Below are 11,011 nucleotides of genomic sequence, written 5' to 3'. Positions count from 1 at the left end.
TTTAAATGAAGCTGTTCTTAAGTTTAGTCAATCAAAGCAAAACCTATTTGACAATGCCTTTAGGGTTAGAAAGTCAGTACTGACATTTGAAATGAATACACATACAAAGCTGCCAAAGTATTATCTGCCTTTAAATAACACTCTTGGAAACTTCAAAGTCATAATAGGAATTAATCAGAAATGATCGAATCTTATGTTTTATAGAGGGTACATATTTACAGTGATTTAAGTTTGTATTCATATTTACATGAATTTAGTCATTTTTTTAAAAACGTGTATTTTAGGTCCGGGGTACATGTCAAGTTGTGTTACATAGGTAAACTTGTGTCTCTGGTCCTAGCCTAGTACCCAATAGTTAATTTTTTTGCTCTTGTTGCTCCTCCCACTCTCCACCCTCAATTAGGCCCCAGTGTCTGTAATTTCCTTTTTTGTGTTAATGAGTTCTCATCATTTAGCTCCCACTTATAAGTCAGAACATGTGGTATTTGATTTTATCTTCCTGTGTTAGTTTGCAAAGGGTAATGACCTCCAGCTCTATCTATGTTACTGCAAAATACATGATCTCATTCTTTTTTATGGCTGCATGGTATTTCATGATGTATATGTACCATATTTTCTTTATTCAATCTGTTATTAATGGGCATTTAGGTTGATTCAATGTTTTTGCTTTTGTGAATAGTTCTGCAATGAACATTCATGTGCATGTGTCTTCATGGTACAATGATTTATATTCTTCTGGGTATATACCCAGTAATGAGATTGCTGGGTCACATAGTAGTTCTGTTTTTAGCCCTTTGAGGAATCACCACATTGCTTTCTATGATGGTTAAACTAATTTACACTCCCCGAAACAGTGTATAAGTGTTTCGTTTTCTCTGCAGCCTCAACAGCATCTCTTATTTTTCGTCTTTTTAATAATAGCCATTTTCTCCCATTCTGTAGTTTGTCTGTTTACTTTGTTGATAGAGTATTTTGCAGTGCAGACACTTTTTAGATGTCATTTGTCAATTTTTGCTTTTGTGGAGATTGCTTTTGGCATCGTCATCATGAAATCTTTCCCTGTTCCTGTGTCCAGGATGGTATTGCCTTGGTTGTCTTTCAGGGATTTTATAGTTTTAGGTTTTATGTTTTAAGTTGTAAACTATCTTGAGTTGATTTTTGTATGTGGTGCAAGGAAGTAGGCCAGTTTAAATCTTCTGTATGTGGCTAGCCAGTTAGCCCAGTACCATTTATTTAATAAGGAGTCTTTTCCCTCTTGCTTGTTTTTGTAAACTTTGTTGAACCTCAGATGGTTGTAGGTGTTTGGTCTTATTTCTGGGATCTCTATTCTCCTCCACTGGGGTATGTGTCTTTTTTTGTACCAGTACTATGCTGTTTTGGTTACTGTAGCCCTGTAGTATAGTTTTAAGTCAGGTAAAATGATGCCTTCAGCTTTGTTCTTTTTGCTTAGGATTGCTTTGTCTATTTAGGCTCTTTCTGGGTTACATATGAATTTTAAAATAGTTTTCTAGTTCTGAGAAGTATGTCATTGGTAGTTTAGTAGGAATAGCACTGAATCTATAAATGACTTTGGGCATTATTGCCATTTTAATGATATTGATTCTTCCTATCCATGAGCATGGAATGCTTTTCCCCTTTTCTGTTGTCTCTAATTTCTTGGAGCAGTGTTTTGTAATTCTCATTGCAGAGATCTTTCATTTCCCTGTTTGGTATGTTCCTATGTATTTTGTTCACTCTTTGGCAATTGTGAATGTCATTGCATTCCTGATTTGGCTCTCAGCTTAGCTGTTGTTGGTGTATACGAATGCTAGTGATTTTGTATATTTGTATCCTGAGAGCTTGCTTCAGTTATGCATCAGCTGAAGGAGCTTTTGGCCAAGACTATGGGTTTTTCTACATGTAGAATAACGTCATCCACCAATAGGGATAGTTTGACTTCCTCTCTTCCTATTTCAATGCCCTTTATTTCTTTCTCTTGCCTCATTGCTCTAGCAAGGACTTCCAACACTATGTTGACTAGGAGAGGTGTTGGGTCATTTCATACTCATAAGAACTCTATTATATAGTTATCCTCACTTTACATATAAAGAAATCAAGCCAGAGAGTTTAGAACTTGATTTGCCTACCAATCTGTCTCCACAGCCACTACACTAAATCAACATGATATCTCATATTGCCTTTGTATTCACAACTAGGAAAATGTGATCATATGGCCATCCTACAGCTAAATGAAAACATCTGCTTAATGTACAGTGAGGGATGCTAAATATTTGAAAATATAACTCTGTTAATGGTATTCGATATTTTAGGGACATATTACTTTAATTCTAAGATAATGTTAATTCTGAGGCATGGTTTTGTTTAATAAAATATATTCAGATAAAAATAATTACACATTGATTATAAGATGGCTCTTATTTATAGAAGCATGAAATATGAGTAAAAATAAATATCTTTACATTTTCATAGATAAAAATTACAGCTGAAATACATCAATAGGAGTTTATTATTTTATCAAGTATTATTTAATATTTTTGTATTTTTATGCAGATATCAGTATTTCCCAAAACAAATTTAGGTTAAGTTAGTTAAACTTTTATGGGTAAATTATTTTTAAAAAAAGAATATCAGAGCAGGATTATTATTTGTGAGTTAAAATCCCACTACTCTTTGTTTGATTGTATTTCTATGTTATTTCTTTAATGATTGATAATGTCAAAAATTGACATTATCAATAACATTTATTGACACTATTGATAATGTCAATTATTCTTATTATCAATCATTAAGAAAATAACATAAAATATAAAATAAAAATTATATATAAGGCCTGTATAAAAAAATAAAGAAAAATGAACTTAGAAATTAGAAATGTAATTAAATATAGGACACCTAAAAAGAAAGACCAGAAATACTCCATTAATCTGTTTACTAAACATGTTTTAAAGAGTCCAAAAGCAATTCTCAGTAATTGCTTTGGAGACTGTCAAATACATGTGTGGAAGATTATCAGATTGTGTCTAAAATAAAGTGAAATGAATTAAAACATGTTGAGAATCAGAGAATACAGATAAAGCATAAATATCATTCTTAAGGATAATTCTTCATGCTGTATCTCTGCTAGAGTCTTTTCTAAAATTGTTATTTACAGCCTATAACATCAACTCTTTACTACTTTATGGAGAGAATTTTAGTTGTGTTAAAAGTATTTTGGAAGTTCCAACTTGAAAATGTAAAACCAAAAGCAATTAGTAGTCATGTTTTCAGGCTTCAAAGAATGATTTGTTTATATGACTCTAGAATTACACTAAATATATATCTTGAGAGCAACATTATATTCCATTGGTTTAAAAAATGCTTTTTGTAGATGTACAGGTGATATTTTCTTTTCTTTTCTTTTCTTTTTTTTTTTTGAAACGATGTCTCGCTCTGTCACCCAGGCTGGAGTGCAGTGGCGCGATCTCGACTCACTGCAAGCTCCGCCTCCTGGGTTTACGCCATACTCCTGCTTCAGCCTCCCCAGTAGCTGGGACTACAGGCGCCCACCACCACGCTCGGCTAATTTTTTGTGTTTTTAGTAAAGACGGGGTTTCACCGTGGTCTCGATCTCCTGACCTCGTGATCCGCACACCTTGGCCTCCCAAAGTGCTGGGATTACAAGCGTGAACCACCGCACCTGGCCTTATTTTCTTGTATACTATTAAACACACACAAACAGAGTTCAAATTTTGTTTACATTTATCTATTTAAAATGTAATTATTGATTTTAATGATGCAATCTCTTTAAAATTCAAATAATGATTTCGAAAATTAAAATATTAAGCTTTAGCTAAAAATATTTTGTGCACATACTACTATGCTATAAAAGTTTAGAAAACCTGTGACTTAGGTATAAAAACTCAATACTAGGTTTCATGAAAAAAAATACAGTGATATTTATTTTTAGCCCATGCTTCTGAAATTTGTTTCACCGTAGCCAGTTACATACGCACACCTCATTAAAGATAAAGAATGTATAATTACCACACGGAATTCATAATTTGTACCTTTGAACTAAATTATTTAACTGTTTACTTTTATGGGATCATAGATAGGAAGTTCAGAAAATGAAAATGCATTTTCTATGCTAAGAGGAAAACTTTGGCATCTCTAATACTTTCTAGGGAGACAAAATGTGAACCTGTGGTTATTACCTTAGTATTTAAGAAGGAGAGCAAGTGACTAGATATCTCTCATATGTCCTGAAGTCAAACAAAACCTCTTTGGTAGGAAGATGTCTGAAGAAAATAACATAGGCTTTCTGTCTTTGCTTATGTATTGGACAGTACTAGGATACTTCAAGGGTAACTTTGAGGAATCCTTTGCATAACCTCAAAATGAGGTGGGGCAAAATATCTCAGCTCTAGGAATTCTTTTAACATTCTTAGATATGTGGGAATATGGCTTGGAGAGGAAATGAAAGGACAAAACTATCTCAACAAATGCTTCCCCAGCCTTCATCTCCACAGATCAGCCTGCAACAACAGATTATCATATACTGGATATTAAACACACACACACACACATTTATTTCTCACAATTCTGGAGGCTGGGAAGTCCAAGATCAGTGTGTTGGCAGAGCTCAGTTTGATGAGGGCCCTTTTCCTGGTTTACAGATGGGCCTCTTCTTTCTGTGTCCTTATCGTAGGGTGCAGCGAGAGTTAGCCCATGTCTACTCATTTTTTTTTATAAGGATATTAATTATGAACTGCTACTTTCCAAGACCTCACCTCTAAATATCATCACATTGGGAATTAGCCTTTCAACATATGAATTTTGGGGATATACAAATATTTAGTCCACAGAAGGCCTGAAGGACAGACTTTCCTTTTTTTTCGAGAACATCTGTTGACTTACTTTTCCATTTTTGACACACAGTAAAACTACCATAGCTAATTTAAGAAAAATATAGATAAACAGAAGGGTTATTTATGGATTAATAAAATTTACTTATAGTTAAAATGTTTCCCTAAAAATTTCCAAGGCAAGATAAAAACTTACTACTGCCAAAATCTATCTATCACTGCTAAAAATCTACATATGTAAGAAAGAAATAACATCAATTCTATACAAGTTAAGAAGAAACACTTTGCAGCTCATTTTACAGGGTCAGCATTACTCTGTTACCAAACCAGAAAAAATATATAAAAGGAAAGAAACCTAATGAATAATATCCCTAAGGAAATATACACCAAAATCTTCAACAAAATCTTAGCTAGTCATATCCAGCAATATTAAATATAGATAGTAAATTACAAAAAGTGAGCTTTGTTTAAATATTAGAAAATCACTTAATATAATTCAGCGTGCAGATAGGCTACTAAAGAAAATCCAAAGAATCATTTCAATAGATACAGAGAAAAAGCATTTGACAAAAATGCAACAATCATTCATAAACATAGTCTTATAATTGTATTAACTTAATAAAGGCGTCATTATGGGCTAAATTGCTTCCCTCTCCTGAATTCCATATGTTGAAATTCAAATCCTCAGTGCCCCCAAATGTAATCACATTTGGAGATCGGGTCTTTACAGAGATAATTAAGTTATAATGAGTTCATTCAGGTGGGCCATATTCCAATATGATTCATGTCCTTATGAGAAGAGAAAATTGAAACACAGACACGTACAGAAGGAAAACCTTGTGAAGACACAAAGAGAATAAAGCCACTTGGAAACCAAAGAGAGAAGCCTGGAACTGATCCTTTCCTCACAGCTGTAACCAAATGCGGTGACATCTAGAGTTCAGCTTCTTCGCCTCCAGAACTGTGAGGAAATAAATTTCTGTGATACTTTTTGGCAGCAGCCTTAGCAAACCAATACAGGGATTTGCAAACAACCTGCAATTATCATTAAACTTAATGGTGAAAAACTGAATAAGTTTCCTGTAATACCTGGAAAAAGCAAGAACGTTTATTCTTACCACCTGTAACATTTTACTAGAGCCCCCAGCCAGTGTAATAAAGCTGAAAAAAAGATACAAAAAGCACACAGATAAGGAGAGATGAAATAATACTCTCTTTACAGATAAATTATGACACAACTGAGTGTACAGGCAATGTTGAAGAATATACAAAATGGCTATTGGAACAAATAAATAAATTTAATAAAGCTACAGGACACAAGATTATTAAAGAAAATCAATGATATTTGCTTATACTAGCAATAAGCATTTGGAAATTGTATCATTTACGATAACATCCAAAACATGTAGTATGTATGGCTAAATTTACCAAAATATAGATTGTTGAGATATTCTGTGAAACGTTATTGACAGCTAAAGAAGGCCTATATAAATGGAAAGATATGTTAAGGAAACTAAAGATTCAATAATGTTAAGATTTCAATTATCCAGAAATTTATACAGGTTTAATTAAAGCCTTATTAAAAAGATTAGTAGCTAGCTTTATTAAATTCCAATGATGTCTCACTATGCTACATATTTTTAAGTTTTTAAAACAGATACATGTATAATATGAAATGATATAGGTAATTGCTATATCATCACCTCAAATACTTATCACTTATTTCTCCTGTCTAACTAAAACACTGTACCCTTTGATATCTCCCAATTCTCCCCAGTCCCCAGCCTCTGATCATAATCATTCTAGTCACTGCCTTTATGAGTTCAATTGTTTAAGATTCCTCATATAAGCAAAAACAGGTACTATTTGTCTTTCTGTGCCTGGCTTATTTCACTTAGCATAATGTCTTCAGGTTCATCAATGTTGTCACAAATGATAGGATTTCCCTCTTTTTAAAGATTTAATGGTATTCCATTGGGTGTGTTGTGTTTGTGTGCGTGTGTGTGCACATGTGTGTATATATATATACTACATATAAAGAGTGTGCGAGTGTGTATCACATTTTGTTTATCCATTGATTTGTTTATGGACACTTGGTTTGATTCCATAACTTGGCTATTGTAAACTATCCTGCAATGAATATAGAAGTGCAGATAGCTCTTCAACGTATTTATGTTTATAAAATACTTTGGATATAGACCCCGAAGTAGAGTTGCTAGATCATATAGTAATTCTATTTTTAGATTTTTAAGGAACTTCCCTACAGTTTTCTGTGGAACAAATCAAGAGCAAGAGAACAAATGACTCAATTAAAAGTAGTCAATGCCCCAAATAGATGTTTCTCAAAAGAAGCTGCTCCTAAATGCAAACGGCAAACAGATATATGAAAAAATAATCAACATCACTAAATATTGGTGAAATACAAATTAAACTACAATGAGATAGTCACACAAGTCAGAATGGCTGCTATCCAAAATGATGAAAGATAAAAAGTGTTGATGAGAATGTGAAGAAAACCAAACCAGACTGTTGGTGAGATTGTAAATTACTCCAATTATACTTGGCAGGGATATTCTAAACTGATTTTGGAACTATAAAGAAAGTAGAAAAGCTTTTAATTTATTTTTTATTTACTAAAGAGAAGTACATAGAGGACTTACTTTTCCTGCTTCAAGACTCACTATAAAGTATAGTCATAAAGACAGTGTGGTATTGGAGGACAGACATACAGCATGGGACGAAATAGAAAGTACAAAAATTAATAAACACATATACAGTCAATTGATTTTTGCCAAAGATCCCAAGGAAATAAATGAGAAAATGATAGTTTTCTACAAATAATATTGAAGTAATTGGAGTCCACATCAAAAATAGAAAAAGTTTTACGTCTTAAAACTTAAATCATAAACCCAAATATAAGTGGTCAACTTCAAAAGTTGAGGAAGAACACAGGCACAAAATGGACAAACGAATGTTGTGACATTGAATCAGGAAAGATTAAAATAATGCTCAAAGGGCATGAGCTCTAATTTAGAATGAAGATAAATTCAATGTATAAATATTTTTTAAAAATTCATTTTCAAAAGAGGCTCAATGCATTGAAGAACCAAGCAAAACTGTGAGAGGATGTTTTCAAATATAAATGAGTAAAGAAATTGTGTACAGAACTTCTAAGTTACACTTAAAACTCAGTGAAGAAGAAAACTCAACAATAAAATAAATGTTTGAACCCTTTAACAAAGATACATGAATGATAAATAAGAACATAAATATATAAGAAAAATGGTTAAAAAGTAAAAAAATTCAAATGAAATTGGCAATCATATACCCCTACCTACCTAAAATATTAGTTAAAATTAAAAATCTGATTATACTACGTTATATAACATTTCAGAAAAGAAGTAAAAATTCTTTATCTTGGGGGATTTGGATTATTTACTGTTATATCAAAACATATTATACACATGCAACATTTTAATAATGTATTATTTGCTTGTCTTAATATTCTAGAATGCTCAAGGATGATTCCACCTATTAATGAAACAGGATATATGGTAGAGAAACAATTGTTTCACAAGACGGTTTATTACCATAAAATTATAATAAATCACTGGAGATAATATGTTTATGGGACATTTGAAGTCCTATCTGGGGAAACATAATGCTAGATCAGTGCCTAACATATTGTCTCAAATTAAATAGAAAGTATATTAAAGAGTTGAACAGTAATAAAAAAAGGAGATAAAGCAGGAGGAAGAGAAACAATAAATTCTAGGTGAAAATACATGTGATTGTTTGACTTTAGTCTATAAACAGATTCCTACACAAGCAATATAATAAATTCAATGAGAAGAATTTAGAGACTTGATAAAATACAAAAATATGTGTGATCACCTCCCAAAATTTATCTTAAAAAGGAATGTAAAAATGAGAAAAAATATTTTATCATGTGTATCAAACCTAGAATATCATTTTTAAAACATGCATACAGTTGAACACAAAAAGTAGAAAAATAAAAGACAAGCCAAACAAAGAATAGCAATAGCCTTTTACACAAATAATAAATTGAAACAGTAAATGATTTAACATATTTAAAGGGGGGGTGGTGCATCAAACAATTCAAGAAATACAAACAAAAATAACAATAATGAATAAACAAAAAGAAATTGGACAATTTATTGTTTGATTTTGTCAAATATTAATAGCATGGAACATTGAAATAATAACTTGAACTCTGTTGGTATGTGCATAAATTGCTTTAAAATATAGTTCTGTATAGCTATTTGGCTATAGGATGACAATGCTTAAAAATATTATCTTAAACCCATTAATTCCCTTTCTAGGAATGCATCCAAGAAAAATTTCAGAGGTTGAGACAAAAATTATGAACAAAGATACATATAGCTCCTTATAATAATGAAAAAAATTTAACTGCAATCTCTTCTCAATGAGGCCAACTTACGGGCTTATTTCAGCCTCTTTCTAAATCCTTTTTGTGTAGTTCTATATTTTCCCATGAAAATTATCACCTTCTATCATAATGTTACAATTATTTATTATTATTTATTATCATTTATCAGTTACTTCCTGCCACAGAACATAAGTTTTATGTGTGCAGCCATTTTTTTTTCCTAACTGTGTTAACTCATGTATTCTAAGTGCAAAGAAGAGGCCCTGTCTATATTAACCGCTCAGTAAATAATTGGTGATTAAAATAATTAATAATATTATTATTATATATGTATTTTATTATTTACTAAATAATAAAATTATGTTTTAAAACATAATGAGTATTTAGGCATATTTAAGCATATATAAATTTTCCTGTGTGTGCAAAAATCAGACAACAATCTACTTTTATAGTGACCATAATCATACACATATATACATGTATGTATTCAAAACAAAAGAATGCAAAGGTTCAAATGGTAGACTTAAAGGTGATCTTCATTTGCCCTCATCTCTAAATATTCTATAATTATTATATAATAATTGAACACTTAGAAATATAATTAAAAATATAGTCTAAATATATATTGATATATAAAGTAGTTCATAAAGATAATGTACCTCAATATCATATATTTAAGAGAAACAAAAATATCTTAATATATGGATTTAAAATGGGGAATTGAGGAAACACGCATGATGTGAAACAACAGCTTACAGCACAAGACTGTGCCATGAAGAATTGAGACTTTTATAAAGATATGAAAAATTCATAAAGCTGCCACCTTCCCCAAGCCACTGGCATCCCTGGGCTAGCGCATTTATTACAGGGGTCCCCAACTGTTTTCTCCGTTTGCTCATTTACCTTTATAATCTTTTCTCTTCATTGCAGGAGAAGGCTTTTCACATTATACATAAGATGAATTGCCTTTTTCTTCTTAAAACTCTACAATGGTTTTCTGTATCATTCAAGGCAAAAGTCAAAGCACCTAACTGTCCACACTGCCCTAATGGACGTGAAACATCTACCAAATTTTGGGATCAGATTATGTCATATCAAGATTTATCTGTCTATTCTAAATAAACCTAGCAAACTCTCAACCCACAGCAACTTATTCCTCACTATCTGGGTTCAAGCAATTCTCCTATCTCAGCCTCCCGAGGAGCTGGGACTACAGGCGCCTGCCAACACGTCTGGCTAATTTTTGTATGTTTAGTAGAGACAGGGTTTCACCATGTTGGTCAGCCTGGTCTCGAACTCCTAACCTCAGGTGATCCACCCACTTCGGCCTCCCAAAGTGCTGAAATTACAGGCGTGAGCCACCACTCCTGGCCCTCTGGTATTATTTTTCTTCACTGGAATTGTCACTATCTGATAGAAACCATGACATAGGTAGAAAATACCATGTACTGTACATATATATTAAATATTTATACATGCATACAGACAGACATATGCTCAAACACATACACACACAGAATATACATTACATACACTTAATACAATTATTTAGTTCACACCCTAGTATGCCTAGTATATTATATATTTAATATTTTTATTTCACCAATTAATGCATGTCTGCACAGGCACACACTTGTGCTATTTCATTTCTCTAAGTCCTTTGTCTTGAAAATGCAATTTTCTAGACATAAATGCAATGAGTTCTGGAAATAAGTCTATTATCTTCTGTAGTCAGTATTGGATACTTGAAATAAAT

The sequence above is a fragment of the Pan paniscus genome, chromosome 3, assembly GCF_029289425.2.
Source record: "Pan paniscus chromosome 3, NHGRI_mPanPan1-v2.0_pri, whole genome shotgun sequence".
NCBI classification, from domain to species: Eukaryota; Metazoa; Chordata; class Mammalia; order Primates; family Hominidae; genus Pan; species Pan paniscus.
The sequence above is the reverse complement of the archived record's forward strand: the minus strand, read 5'-3'. Positions refer to the sequence as shown.